At 37.6% G+C, this 13,259-nt stretch overlaps 1 protein-coding gene across 6 annotated transcripts in view; it reads right to left on the bottom strand.

The window, feature by feature from the left end:
• The window catches only part of RASGRP3 (RAS guanyl releasing protein 3), an 85,269-nt gene extending 72,484 nt beyond the window's left edge, over positions 1–12,785 (bottom strand). For 4 of the 6 annotated variants that reach the window (XM_016136031.2, XM_016136038.2, XM_016136039.2 and 1 more), the window contains exon 1: positions 12,502–12,785. The gene's annotated coding sequence lies outside the window, so the exon portion shown is untranslated. The other 2 variants (XM_016136033.2, XM_016136036.2) reach the window with 2 other exon arrangements.
• Between the last annotated feature and the right edge of the window lie 474 nt (positions 12,786–13,259).

Below are 13,259 nucleotides of genomic sequence, written 5' to 3'. Positions count from 1 at the left end.
AACATATCTATTCTACATTAGTGTTAACTGACGTGGCTATGCTAGCCAACACACTGTAAGACTCAAACGACCGAGCATAGCATTCCCTTTCCTTAAGAAAAGAAAAATTAAGTCATGTTCTACATAAATTAAGGGAAATTTGTTTACATTGCCAAAGCATTCTTTGTTTTAGAAAGTCACTCGTTGCAGGATTACAAGATATGTGTGCACTCTTGGGCACATTAAAAATGGCATTCGACCAACCAAAATTTAACTTATATTATTCAAGAACACATTTATTAAATAAAATAAACATGAGTCCAATTTTGGACCCAACTTACTGGCCCAGATGGTCTGTGTCCTTTCCTTCGGAACAAAAAAGTCGGCAAGCAATTCCTTGCTGCCTGTGATAGACGGGCGGTTTCACAACCTCCCCAGGGTGCTTAAAAGCAACCTGCTAAAAATAGCCCCTCAGCTCTCACATTAATGTCCTCAGCTGAAGGGCCAGGTGAAAATATAAATTGCATGAAAATATAAATTGTCTCCTGCATTCCAATTCCACAGAACTACTGGGTGCTGAAAATCCCCAGTAATCCTCCTGACAATTCCAAATTTAATAACCTTTTTCTTTTTTGAACCATTTTGTCAACTGGTAGGAGAGGCAGTGTGGCGCGTGGCAAGGATGTTGGCATGTTGGAGACTGAGAGGTCAAGATTCCCATTCCCCCATTGGCTGCTCACTAGCTGAGTAAGCCCCTTAACCCTCTAAGTATTAAATCCTCGATGGTAAAAGGGAGCTGATAATACCCAACTCACAGGGTGGCTGTATGGGTCAGAAACAATGCATTGCATTTCGAGGTCTCATCTTATTAAAATATTCATAAATGCGCAAAGATATATATAAGACAAGTTAAATGTGACACTTGTAATAACAACAGAAAGAGGAAAACAACCTAAAAATAAGGGGAGATCGATCAAAATTATCACGATGCATTAATTCAATGCTGCATATATCATGCCGCCATGAAAAATATGAAATGGGAAGATGACTTTGATGTAATAAGTGAAAAAAAGCAAGTTGCAAAAAACACTATGAATAAATATTGTTTTAGCCTCCCCCACAAACCCCGCTAAGCATTTAGGTCAATTTTTATTACAGTCATGTATGTTTTCAAATGCACAGAAAATATTTGCCATGACACCATAAACATATATCTGCTCTGAAGCAAAGGAGAGGGTTGCAGGCGTGGCAAGTCTTTCTGTTTTTTTACTATCCATTTTAGTATTGAGTACATTCATTCATAATGAACCTGTATTCTTTTTATAATTAAAAATTAAGGACAATAAAACAAGCAATGAGAAATAATTAAAGTACTTAGCACAATGCCTAGTGGGCTTTGATGAATGGTGATGGTCGTAGTTACTTCTGATCGGAAGCTACGGAACCCCTCAAGGAAAATGAGTTTACAGAAAACTAGCAGACCTTAGTAACGTGCAACTCATTATGTTCCTGTGGGAACTGGATCCATTTTTTTTAAGTCATCGTTTATTACCTTATTTGTGGTGATGTTTTCATGGATGTATATATACATCAAGATGTCAAATTGTATACTTTTAATATGTGCCATTTATTACATGTCAATTATACCTCACCAAAATGTTTCAAAAAAAGAAAAACAAAGTGGGCCTAAATTTTCAAGATTACTAACATGAAAGATGGGAGAATGTGTAGCAATGAAAGGTTTCTAAGGTCTTTATGTTTATCAGAAGATGTCAATATGAAGATATTAACATTAAACATTGTTAGATCAAATACATATTTTAAGTGTAACCACTTGAAGAAATAGATTACATAACTTCCAAAACACTAGAGGGGAGAAATTGGAATAAATAAAACTTGAAAAATCCAAAAGAAGGCAGAAGAGAGAAAAGGAATAACAGAAAACAAAAATAAAATTATTAATACCTCAATAATTGCAGTCAGTATAGGTTGTCTGACCTCCCCATTAAAGTGCAAAGACTATCATTAAATTGTGGATTTAGAAAAAATGCGCCACATACTAAGCCCGACAAGCTCAGGGGAGGCCTGCCTGGTGGGCCTTTCAAACTCAGAGACCAACGAACAGTAACCACACAGCGGGGTGTGAACATAAAAGTGGGTCATGGCAATAGTCACATGGTAGGCCTGTAGCTTCTTTGACAAAGTTCAAGCTTAACCATAAGTGAGACTGCCCATTGTCTTTTGCATCTAAGATAACATACCTTTGAAATCTCAGAATAATTTTCTTTCCCAGACCCCTCAAGACACAAGTGTAGGTACCACAGCACGAGACCTCAGAATCCCTGTTATCTTGTAGCCCACTTACCATCCCTGTGTACTGCAAATGTTAAGCATCCTGTATCCACCAATGTAAAGGAAGTATGTGTCTCTCCATTTTGCTTTTTTTCCAATCCCAGAGATTTCTCTGCTTTGCTTTCTCCTGCCCCCTTAATCTACCACCAATGGCTTTCATCTGACCCTCCTCATTTCTCCTTCTTTTATTCTAATGTATAAAATAATCTACAAAGCTGCTATTCTTCAGAGCATTGCATCAATCTATTAAGATTTTGCTTCCTGGCAATCGTCAGCTTGGCTCAAATAAACTCATAAAAATTCTCTACAGGTTTGGATGTTTTTTACATTGACAAGACAACAAACGAAAACATGGATCCATTTTTAATCAGTTCAGCTCCGCAGGTGTAGAGTGTGTGTGAGACTGTGTGTATGTGTGTGTGTGTGTGTGTGTGTATGTGTGTGTGTACACACGTGTAAGATGATCAGATGCCTCTCCCCAACTCAATGCCTTCTAACTGCTTTTCTGAAGACTTACATTTAATTGAAGGAAAGTTCTTTATACCAAAAATAACACGGGGAACTGAGTTGGTGAGGGAGGAAGAGGATGACAGAAATGCAAGGGAGACAAAGAGAATTGACAATGAGAAATAAAATTACCCTGCTATGATTTCAGCAAAATGGTCAATGAAGTGTGTGTGAAGTTGTCTAAAGGACGCTCAACTGGCCTACAGAAAATGATGCAGCCTTTCCTAGGGTAGAGCGGGGCTCACAGCTGAGCCCTCCCAACTCCTCTTCACCATGGTCTAAAGGTAAAAAGGCCTTCCCCACACTTTGGAGCTAAAATTCTGAGAAATGTGAGCTAAACCTACCCAGGCCAGATAGGACAATTCATCCTTTCTTTCACAGAATCTGCAGAACTGGATGGATGGTTCTAATCAATCTTATCTGGAAAACAGATGGAAAATTCTTCCCAGAGTCAATTCTTTAGTCTTTTTCCAAAAGGAGGCCACGTGGATCCTCTGAACTGTGTGTGTCTGGCAACACTCTCTCAGCCTCTAATTGATTTTACACGCATTGGGGTCGATGTGCAGAGCATTGTGGGAAAGACCTTAGGAGACTGTGAACAGCAGTGCAGTTCATTGCCTGGAAACAGCATCTCCAAATGTCTCTCACAGCCCTGTTATCTCGGAATCTGTGATCCTGGCCTGACCACTGGGAGGCTAAGATAGGAATCACATCAGACTGAGAATCGAAAGACAGGATTCTTATACCAGTTTTCCCTTCATCCATTGAGGGGTAGTGAGTGAGACCATCACATCACTATTATGGGTCCCCTTAACAATCAGGGAAGCGGGACTGGCAATATCCGTCTCACGGATTTTTTTGGAAAGCGAATGAAATAATACAGGAAAAAGTACTTTGAACACCCATAATGTATTGCAGAAATGTAAAGTATACTCACTTCTTACATTCCTCTGTTGATGGACACTCGGATTGTTTCCATTTGTGAATAATACCTCTATGAGCATTGACATACTTGAGAGATTTTTTTAAAGGCACAAAACATGGCTCACAGCTCAAGGAATTTATGATTAAGTTGATGAGAGAAGAAACTCCTGGAAAATTATCTAAAGAGGCAAATAATGGCTAAATGAAAGAAATATCACCAAACATCATGTGATTAAATATTTGAGAGGATTTAGGTAGATTGGGTTGTAGTTTCCCATGGGAAAGAAGAAATGCAGCTCTTTTAAAGAAAATGTCCTAGAAGCAAAGGAAACTAAGACAGAGGATGGGTTTACCGATTGGAAGAATGGGAGTAGTTTCAGATACAGAAAACATTGATCCGGTGTGCTTCTTCGAGCAGCATGCGGCACAGCCACACACCCATGAGCCTTTATGTTATGGATCTCCATTACCAGAGAGACAGCCCCAGGTCCCGGCCAGAAGAAATTATAGGAACGCGTTCCGGAAGAGATAAGTCACAGGAATACATTATTTTCCTCCCCTAGACTATTCCTTGAGTACATACATAATCTCAACTCACCTCTATGGCCCTGAATTCTCTTGCTGATTGGTGAAACCAACCAGTGGCCCCATTCAACTCAGATTTCTCGACCATGCCTGAATGCCAGTTAATGGCTCACTTTGTCACCCCCTCCTCATTTACTAGCGATTAGTAAAAGCAATCGTAGTCTCTGCAATATCCAGCAATTAATGGCACTCATGAAGCTGTAAAAACTGACTCAGAAAGCACACTCTATATGTAAAGGCCAGTTGCACAGACCTCCTGCCCTTGTCCCCACCCTAGAGGATGCAGAGGAAAATTAAGAGAATGACACAAAGTTGGGTGCCCTACTGCTCCACCCTTCTTTGCCCTTGAAGAGAGCTGAGCTACTGCGCATGATTTTCTGTCTCCTGTGCCCACATAGCCTCTTGCATCATAACCTTTCTCTCCACTTTCCTCTCTTTACCTCTCTGCCAAATGTTACTTAGGGAAATCTTGCCCTGTTTGGGAACCAAAAAAGTTCCTTCTATGGCTGCACGCTAAGAGCTGTGCTGGAGGTACTTTGTGCTTAAAGAAAAGGCAAAGCTAAAGGTTGGAAGTAAAATTGATGTAGAAATGAAAAGGTCTTTCCCACCTAAGTCACGTAGATAATGTAGTCTCCTTAGAAAAGAATTCCACCTGTTTCCTCATTCTTCTCTGGTGAATTTGCTTTCCTACCAACAAAATAAATATGATTTATCATTTATGCTTGTCTCGGCACCTGGCACAGCAGCTGGCCCTTCCTAGATTCTTTATCAGTGCTTGTCGCTTTGGACAAAAGGAGATTGAGTCAATATTTTTTTTCTGTTTTGATTAGTTATTAATTATTAATGTCATCCAATTATTAATATAGTATTAATGTTTGGTATAATATATTAACATAGAAACAATATGTTAATATTTCATTGTTAATGTATTATAATAATTTAATATGTATTTATAATAAGTTATAATAAAGAATAATAGTTTAGTGTAACACATCGTGAATACACCGTAAATGCATTGTAATAATTTGGTACCAGTCACTATTTATGTCTTTGCTTCTATGGGTAAAATGGAAAGTGAATTCAGAGGGCCAAGAACATTCTTAAAAACAAGATTTAGAGAACTACCAATTTGTAAATCATGTGGTGGATGGGTATTGTTTATATTTTATTTTGATTTCGGAATTTTCTGACTGCTTTAAATCCAGCTTTATAATCAAACCCTGATGGAATAAGAAATGAACCCAAAATATGATGGAGCAGGGCTTCAGGGGCACTCATTCCAGGTCTCTGCCGTTGGCGGGGCCATAAGAACCTACAGCGTCTTTTCATTTTATCCACTTCCACCAGCTCTATTTTCGTATCTCCATATTTAGCACACAGAGCTATCTTTATCCCTCCAGCTGACTGGCATGAGAGTCCCCAGGGCACAGCAGTTATACAAGAATATTGAACCATACTTCCTACCCTTCAAGTAAGACAATGCAAAATGCAGAAAAGACATCAGCAAGCAGTCACAATGTTAAGAGAAAGTGTGTGTGTGTGTGTGTGTGTGTGTGTGTGTGTGTGTGTGGCGCTAAAGATTTCTTTCTTTGTACATCTTTTTTATTTATTGTTAAGAGCACAATATCTACAATGCTTCCCAGAAATTAGTTTTAGGCTGTATAATGTAATCTATTCCTACGCCTAAATTCGCTTGGAGACATCATGATAAAAAAAAAAAAAAAGTTTCTTACAATTATATAACCCAAACTTCAAAATTTAGGAGTTTTTAAAAACCTCTATTATTCTTAATTGGGAATCCATAGTTACACAGTCTAAACGAACAGTTGGGTTGTTCTAACAGACTCAAATTCAAATACTACCAGTCCTTTTCTTGCTTTTCTGTTATTCAGTTTTAGCTGATACCTATAAGAATGGCCAGCTGAATGTATCAGAATGAAGACTGTGAATCCTGAACAGATAGTAGACTCTCTTCAAGTGCTATGATGTAACTATAGAGCACTATAGCTCTTCCGTTTAGATTGCATGTTCCATACTGCAGTCATGCACCTGAAGTGACTGAACATGTGAAATGAGGCTTGTCCAAATTGAGATATGTAATACGTGTAAAATACATAATGGATTTCAAAGAGTTGGTAGAAAAGAAAAAATGTAAAATATCTCAATAATCTTTTATATCGATTGCTTGTAGAAAGATGACATTTCAGATACATTGGGTTAAACAATATTCTAAAAACTATTTTTACTTGTTTCTTTTTATTTATTTTAATGTGGCCACTAGAAAATATAAAATGACATCTATAACTTACATCTGTGGCCTACATTATAGTTCTGTTGGATAATGTTGGTCTAGAGGCCTCCACAATAAATAGCATGACTAGTTGGTGATCTTTAAGATTGGAAGTCAGAGCTGCTGCAGAATTTTACTCCAAATCAGACTGATGAGAGAAGAAGAATATGACTTGGAACCCAACTTAAAGTAGTCACTGAAAGTTTAGTTCCCTCATCCAAAGAATTTTAATAGTACCCAACAGGACAGTTAACTTATGTCTACAATCACAAACACCAGGCGGGAGAATCGTCACCTTAGTGTTTGTAATACCTGCCTTACTTAACTCTTTTCTAAGCGATAACCCATCCCCCATTTTCATCTCTGCCGTTGTTAACTGTCTCATTTCACAGCATGGAAACTGGAGAACGCATCACGAATTCATTTGTTTTGAGTTTTGTTGTTTGCTCCTCCCACCGTTGCTGCTAAAATGAAGACTAGGAGTCATTTCACAGAAAATAGAAACAGAAATTTGATTTAAGTTAAACGGAAAAGAAAACTGTTAAGATTCCATGTACAGGCAACAGGCAGCTAGTTATCACTATAGGAGCATTATTAGTGGAATGAGCACAAGGAGATGTTCCTGGTAACCGTCAATGTTAATATACACGAAAAATTCAGCACCGAATCCCTAATGTGGGATTACCAGACTGCTGAATTAAAAACATATTGGGAGTCGTTGTTGCCAGCAAAGAATTGTGTAACTGCTGGCAAAAACAATAGTGATTTCAGGAATAGGTTGAGAACAAAACAAACAATATCTTTGTAACGTTCTGAAACTATTGCATGAATAAAACTGAGACCAGCTCCACTGCATTTCCCAGTCTGATTTGCTGACCATCTTGTCTACCCATAATTGTTTTCTGCCATTCATTTCCTCCAATTGTCAATTATTACTAAAACAATTATAAAAAAAAAAAAAAGAGTCTTTGTTTCCTGTTGCTGGTGAATGCTGTGAAGTCACAGACCAGGCCTGTGCATCATAATCTTTTCCATTACAATGAATTATGCTGTCACAAACAGGATACGGCTCTTACTGGGCAAAGAGGCTGTAAATGGGGTTGAATTAGCACAAATAGTATTGTCAGCCATGACAGTAAGAAATTAGAACACTGAGACTTCACTCTCCACTTTTTAAAAACAAACGGGTTTTTGTTCCTGGTAATAAAAATAGCACATGATTATTCTGGACACAAAGTAGAAAATAAAAATCATTATTACCTGAGTGACAAGAGAGTCCTGTTGTTAACATTTAAGCATGTAAATTTTTTTGTATATACACATAATTTTTAAGAAAATAAGATCACGCCATGTGTATAATTTGTTCGCCTTCTCTTTTTCACTTAACATTTACTATGAATAGTTTTGAATGCCATTAACTATTTTAATGTAATTTAATGGCAAAATTAATTTTCATATTATGAAATATTATTTAATAATTTCTTTATTTTGCATATTTGTCTGTTTTGTCTGTTAAAAAAATAGAAAAAAAATCTTTTATATAATATTTATCTCAACCTACGAATATTTTCTTAGGATACATTCCTAAGACAGACTAGTCACTTTTTACTAAAAAAATAATGTATATTTTTAAGTAAATATTTAGAATAAGAGGCCTAGGAAATTTCCTTAACAATAAAGGTAGATCTGTGCACTAAGAGTTTAATACTCAAACTTGATATAGGTACCTTCCTAACAGGATAAACGAATGAGAGATACTTTTAATGATTACAAAGTTTAAGATAAATCTAAAACTGGTCTGTTCAAAACGCCCTCCCAGCAAGCCAACTGTAAGGGTGTATGTAATTACATGAACTCTTTTCCCAAAATTTCCTAGCGCAACTAGCAAACCATTTAGGAGCCAGCAGATGACTCTGCAGTGATTCTGTGAACTCTTGGTTTCCTAAGAAACCGGTTTCTGGTGGCTGTGCTGTCCCTGGCCCGTGCAGAGCACTGTTACCTGATACTGGCACTAGAGGGCAGCCAGGGACAGAGAGAGGACTTTCACATCCTTCCTGGTCTTGTTTTCTCTTCTGCATAATCTTTATCTCCCCAGATAAATGAGGAGTAATTGAAAACAAGGCACCGAAGGGACAAACAACCTGGGTATTATATAAACATGCAAATGAATAGGTGAATAAATAAGATAATTTCTTCGTATACACTATTCCCTTTTCCTCAGAGAGATTAACCAAAAGGTGTAGAATTCTGAGGGCTGCCATAACAAAGAACAATTAAAGACCAGAAATCTAGTTAAAAATTGAGCTACAGCATGAACAACAGGTACCCTTCGATCTCTGCAGATGGAGAAAGTGGATCCAGAGCAAATCCTTGACTTTCTCCCCCGGGGATAAGCAGGAACATGGGCTTTAACACAACTAGGTTCCACTTCCAGCCTCTCCCTAGCTAGGTGATCATAGACGAGCTACTTAATCTCTCTGAGCCTCCGTTTTCTCATTTATAAAATGTGGCTAGCAATGGAATCTGCCCATAGTGATTGTGAGTATTAAGAGAAGGGCTATAAAAGGCTTGGCACATAGCAAATGTTCAATCATTGTTGGCCGTTGTTATTGCTGGTCCCCACCTCTCTCCTAAGCTGCTTCCCATTTCCAGCTGTCCACTTATTATTTCTACCTGATTATCCCATCATCCCCTCAAAATTAATATGTCTAAAATCAAAATCAAAATATGTCTAAAATCGAAATCCCTGCTGTTGTCTCTTTGATTGGCTGTTTCTTTGACATCCTGTCTAACACTTCCTCTCCTTCTATAACCACATTCAGTTTACATAACAAGTTGATTTGTTCTCTGTGTGTCTCCATCTGGTTTCTTTCTCTCTTGTCACCAGCACCCAGGCCTTGGTGACCTGCTCTCTTTGCCATACCAGGTCCTGCCTCAAACAGGAAGATCTTACTGATGTCATTTCCCTTTTCAAACCCCCCTTAGTAGTCCCTAGTGTCTTTAAATTAGATTTTAATCTCCTTAGTCTGATATTACAGTCCCACAGGCTCTGACCCTAACCTCCTCCAGACACTTCTTTCTCTCTTGCTCCGAATGCTCGTTGCCTCTGCTCATGTCAAGCTGGTGGTGACGCACAGTCCCCTGGCACGGTCGCCAGGTTCAGGAAATAAAAACACAGGATACTCGGTTAAATATAATCAGAGAAACGACAAATAATATTTGGGCCTCACGCACCTGTGTAATAGGACATACTTTTACTTTAAAAAGTATATATTTTTTTAATCTGAAATTCACATCTAAATGGGAATTCCATATTTCAACTGACAACCCAAGTACATTCCTATCTCTGCCCACGCATGCAGCCCGTGCTCTTATCTCTTACTGTATCCTTTAGATCGTCTCCTGACCTTCAAGGCCCACCTCAACCTCATACCTCCATGAAGCCCGCCTGGATCAGGCCTTCCTTACCTAGTACTCATTCTCTACCTCATTCATTTGGTTGCATATATAGGATGCTTGGTGTCCTCTGTAATTCTTCTCTGAGTAAACGTTAAGTTTATGAAAGGTAGTGATTGTACTCTAGGAGAATTTAGTAAGTATGCTTTGGTGGTGTGGCACCTCTGCTAACCTATAATATAGGATGTGAGGATGTGAGAGCATAGGAGAAAGAACCTCCAGAGGTCACTCATCTGGATTTAAGGTGCTCATAGGCACACGAAAATCAAAATGCGACTCCCTCGCTGCACACAGTGTCAGGCCCGGTGGGTATGGCTGCCGGACCTCGGCATGCTTCTTCCTACAATTCCGTCCAACACATCCCACGAACTGTGGATTACATTTGGTGACATCTAAATTTCTTACCACTTCACACAATCTCTTCAATAATCTGATTTCACTTATATTTAAATGTGAGGGCCAGGGTGGCTACATTATGCAATCTGTAAATACTTAGTGATTCTAGGAGTTATGCTAGAAACCCAGAAATAAATTTCTATTTAATTGGAAAGCTTAAAAATTTGGCAATTCTTTTTCAAAATTACCAAACTCTAAGAATGTAAAATATTCTGAAGAGTCTGAGAACACATGAAGAAAACTGTGAAATTATTAAGCAATTTCCAAGAAATCTATTTTAAATAACTGGCACTTCATGAATACATTTATAAGCATCTATGGGCATTCAGAAACCAATAACCAACAACATGACTTCTAAAAGTTAAAAAAAAAATTCTAAAAATAAAATATATAATTAATAATTTTATCTATTATTTAAACCTTCAATAGTGTTTAAAACATTTTTACTCTCATGATGTAAAGTACAAGTGCATCAGATGAGAAAGTTGTTTTGAAACTGTAAGGAGAATGAACTCAACATTAAGAGAGCTCAGGATCACTGTAAGCAATGTCTCCGTCACTAGGCCCACATGGAGTGGTGATTAATTTGGTTACCTTAGATTTCACTTTGCAGAAATAATAAAATGAATTCGGAGCATTGGCTTTGTAGCACTGGAGTGTCCTAGAACAAGGTGCTAAGAGTTTGTTATATTTCATTTTTCAGACCCATCATATTTGTCCAGATTAATTTTATTTCCCTCTATTTTTTTTTAAAAAAACTAAATTCAACTAAGAAATATTATCTTGCTATTGAAGAAGAGTATATTTTGCTACAGTTTCTATAGAATGAATTATAATTTTCTAATAAGGAAAAGAAGAACCCTCAAATTCTCCCAGGAAGGAGAAGAGCCAGTGAAATCCGCACTGGGACAGACCAAGCCTCAGCTGCCTGTGCCAGTTGCAATCCGTCTGGCTCAGCTTTTCTGGCTTCCAGTTTTGCTATCTTCTTACGACAGACTCTAAACACACCAGTCTCAAACTGGGATAAGCCAGAAGAACAGCAACACATTTCCTTCTGCTCTTCCTTTTCAATAAACCACCAGAATCTCATTCCTTTGTTCGACATTGTGGTGACATTAATCAAGCTACTCCGGGACACAGATGTGGATATTATCAGCAGTGGATGCAAATCTGGGACATCATTTAAACAAATGTACTTGTCTGATGGCAAGGAATGTTAAAAGAATTTGGAATGTCCGAGGAGCTTTCCAAGCGCTTGTGGGCAGCAGCAACTGCTCTTGGGTTTCACCGGTTCCCTTTCGGCCTCTCCACTTCCAAACCCAGTGACATTTTTCAGGTCTTTCAGAAAATATATGCTGAATTAAAGTGTTGAAATATTAACTCAAATGTAAGTAATTATTGTGAACAGTTTCCATCTCTGGAGCTGTTCAGTGGTGTTTTTTGTGCTTCTAGAAGCTCCTCCTTTGTCTGAAAATGGATGTCCAGGAGAAGAAGCTTTGTGGTAACAAAACAAAACAAAACTTGATCTTCATTTAATCTTACACAAAATTTAAATTTTAGTTAAAATAACTTTTCTAACATTGACCATTTTTGCTTGAGGGTCTATTAAGTATATTCTAAACCAGTATTGATCAAAGAAATAGCACATAGATTATTAACCAGCACTTCAGAAAAGATAGAAAAACAGGCAAATATGCAGAAATTATTTTTCGAAAATAATCTTCAATGAAATTATCTATACTATTTAATTCCCTGGTGATAATGAAACTGAGTAAAACTTAGTGGAGTTAAAGTAATCTTAAAGAAACAATTACTTTTAAAAAATATTTGTTATTGTTAAAAACTGATGTCATAACTGAGGCTGATTTCTTCATTTCTTCAGAGATATAAACAAAGTTCAGCAAAAAGTTGCACAAGGATTGGCCCCCAAATCGTATATACTGTCTGTAGCTAATATCCTAGTTCATGATACGCATGTAGACACAATGGACAATCTTAAAAATGACACTTACCTTAATTTGCAGTTGTGGAATCATCTTAAGTTCATCCCTCTATTGAATTGTCTCTTTCTTTCCGCTTCATCAACCCCTAACAAGCTTCTCTTCCACGTGTCTATACACCTAGAGCTTTCTGTTCTCTCTTCTAAAATGCTGTTATCACCCCCATTACTCAAATCCAATTCAAAAGTGGGGAGAAAAAAAAGTTCAAATTTGCAAGCTGTTTATGCCTAACAACTAGAGTGAAGCTGCTAAGCTTTGAGCTCAATGAATTAAAGGTTGTTTGGCTAAATGGCAGGCACACTTCCTCCTATTCTTTCTGAACTTCGTTTTCCTGCCTCCAGTGGAGTTTTTTCCTTTCCTGGGCTATAAATAGGCTGGTCGTAAGAGTACTGAGGAAAGAAGAAGGCAGGAAATGCATTTGATTTCAAAAAGCAGTGTTAGGTGCGTGTGTGTTGTATACGTTTTTTTTTTCAAGTGAATACAAATAAACGAGCTAAGAAAAACTCAGCTTCAGTATCTGCGACATAGTCAAAATTTTCTTTAATTTTCTATAGTCTCAATTTTGCTCAAAGTTGTCATTTCCCATAAGGCAAAGCTTGGGTTTGGTGATGTATCATTTTCTGTATAAAATATCATGAACAAACCTACATCTAATCCTTTATTTCACAAAGGAATGCCATATTAATTGAATTTCCTGGGAGAAATGAAGGAGGGGGTGGACAATGGCGGTTACTAGTTTCTTTTCATTCAAAAGAAAGTTAAGTGCTTTT

Source organism: Rousettus aegyptiacus, unplaced genomic scaffold, assembly GCF_014176215.1.
Source record: "Rousettus aegyptiacus isolate mRouAeg1 unplaced genomic scaffold, mRouAeg1.p scaffold_m13_p_7, whole genome shotgun sequence".
NCBI classification, from domain to species: domain Eukaryota; kingdom Metazoa; phylum Chordata; class Mammalia; order Chiroptera; family Pteropodidae; genus Rousettus; species Rousettus aegyptiacus.
The sequence above is the reverse complement of the archived record's forward strand: the minus strand, read 5'-3'. Positions and strand labels throughout refer to the sequence as shown.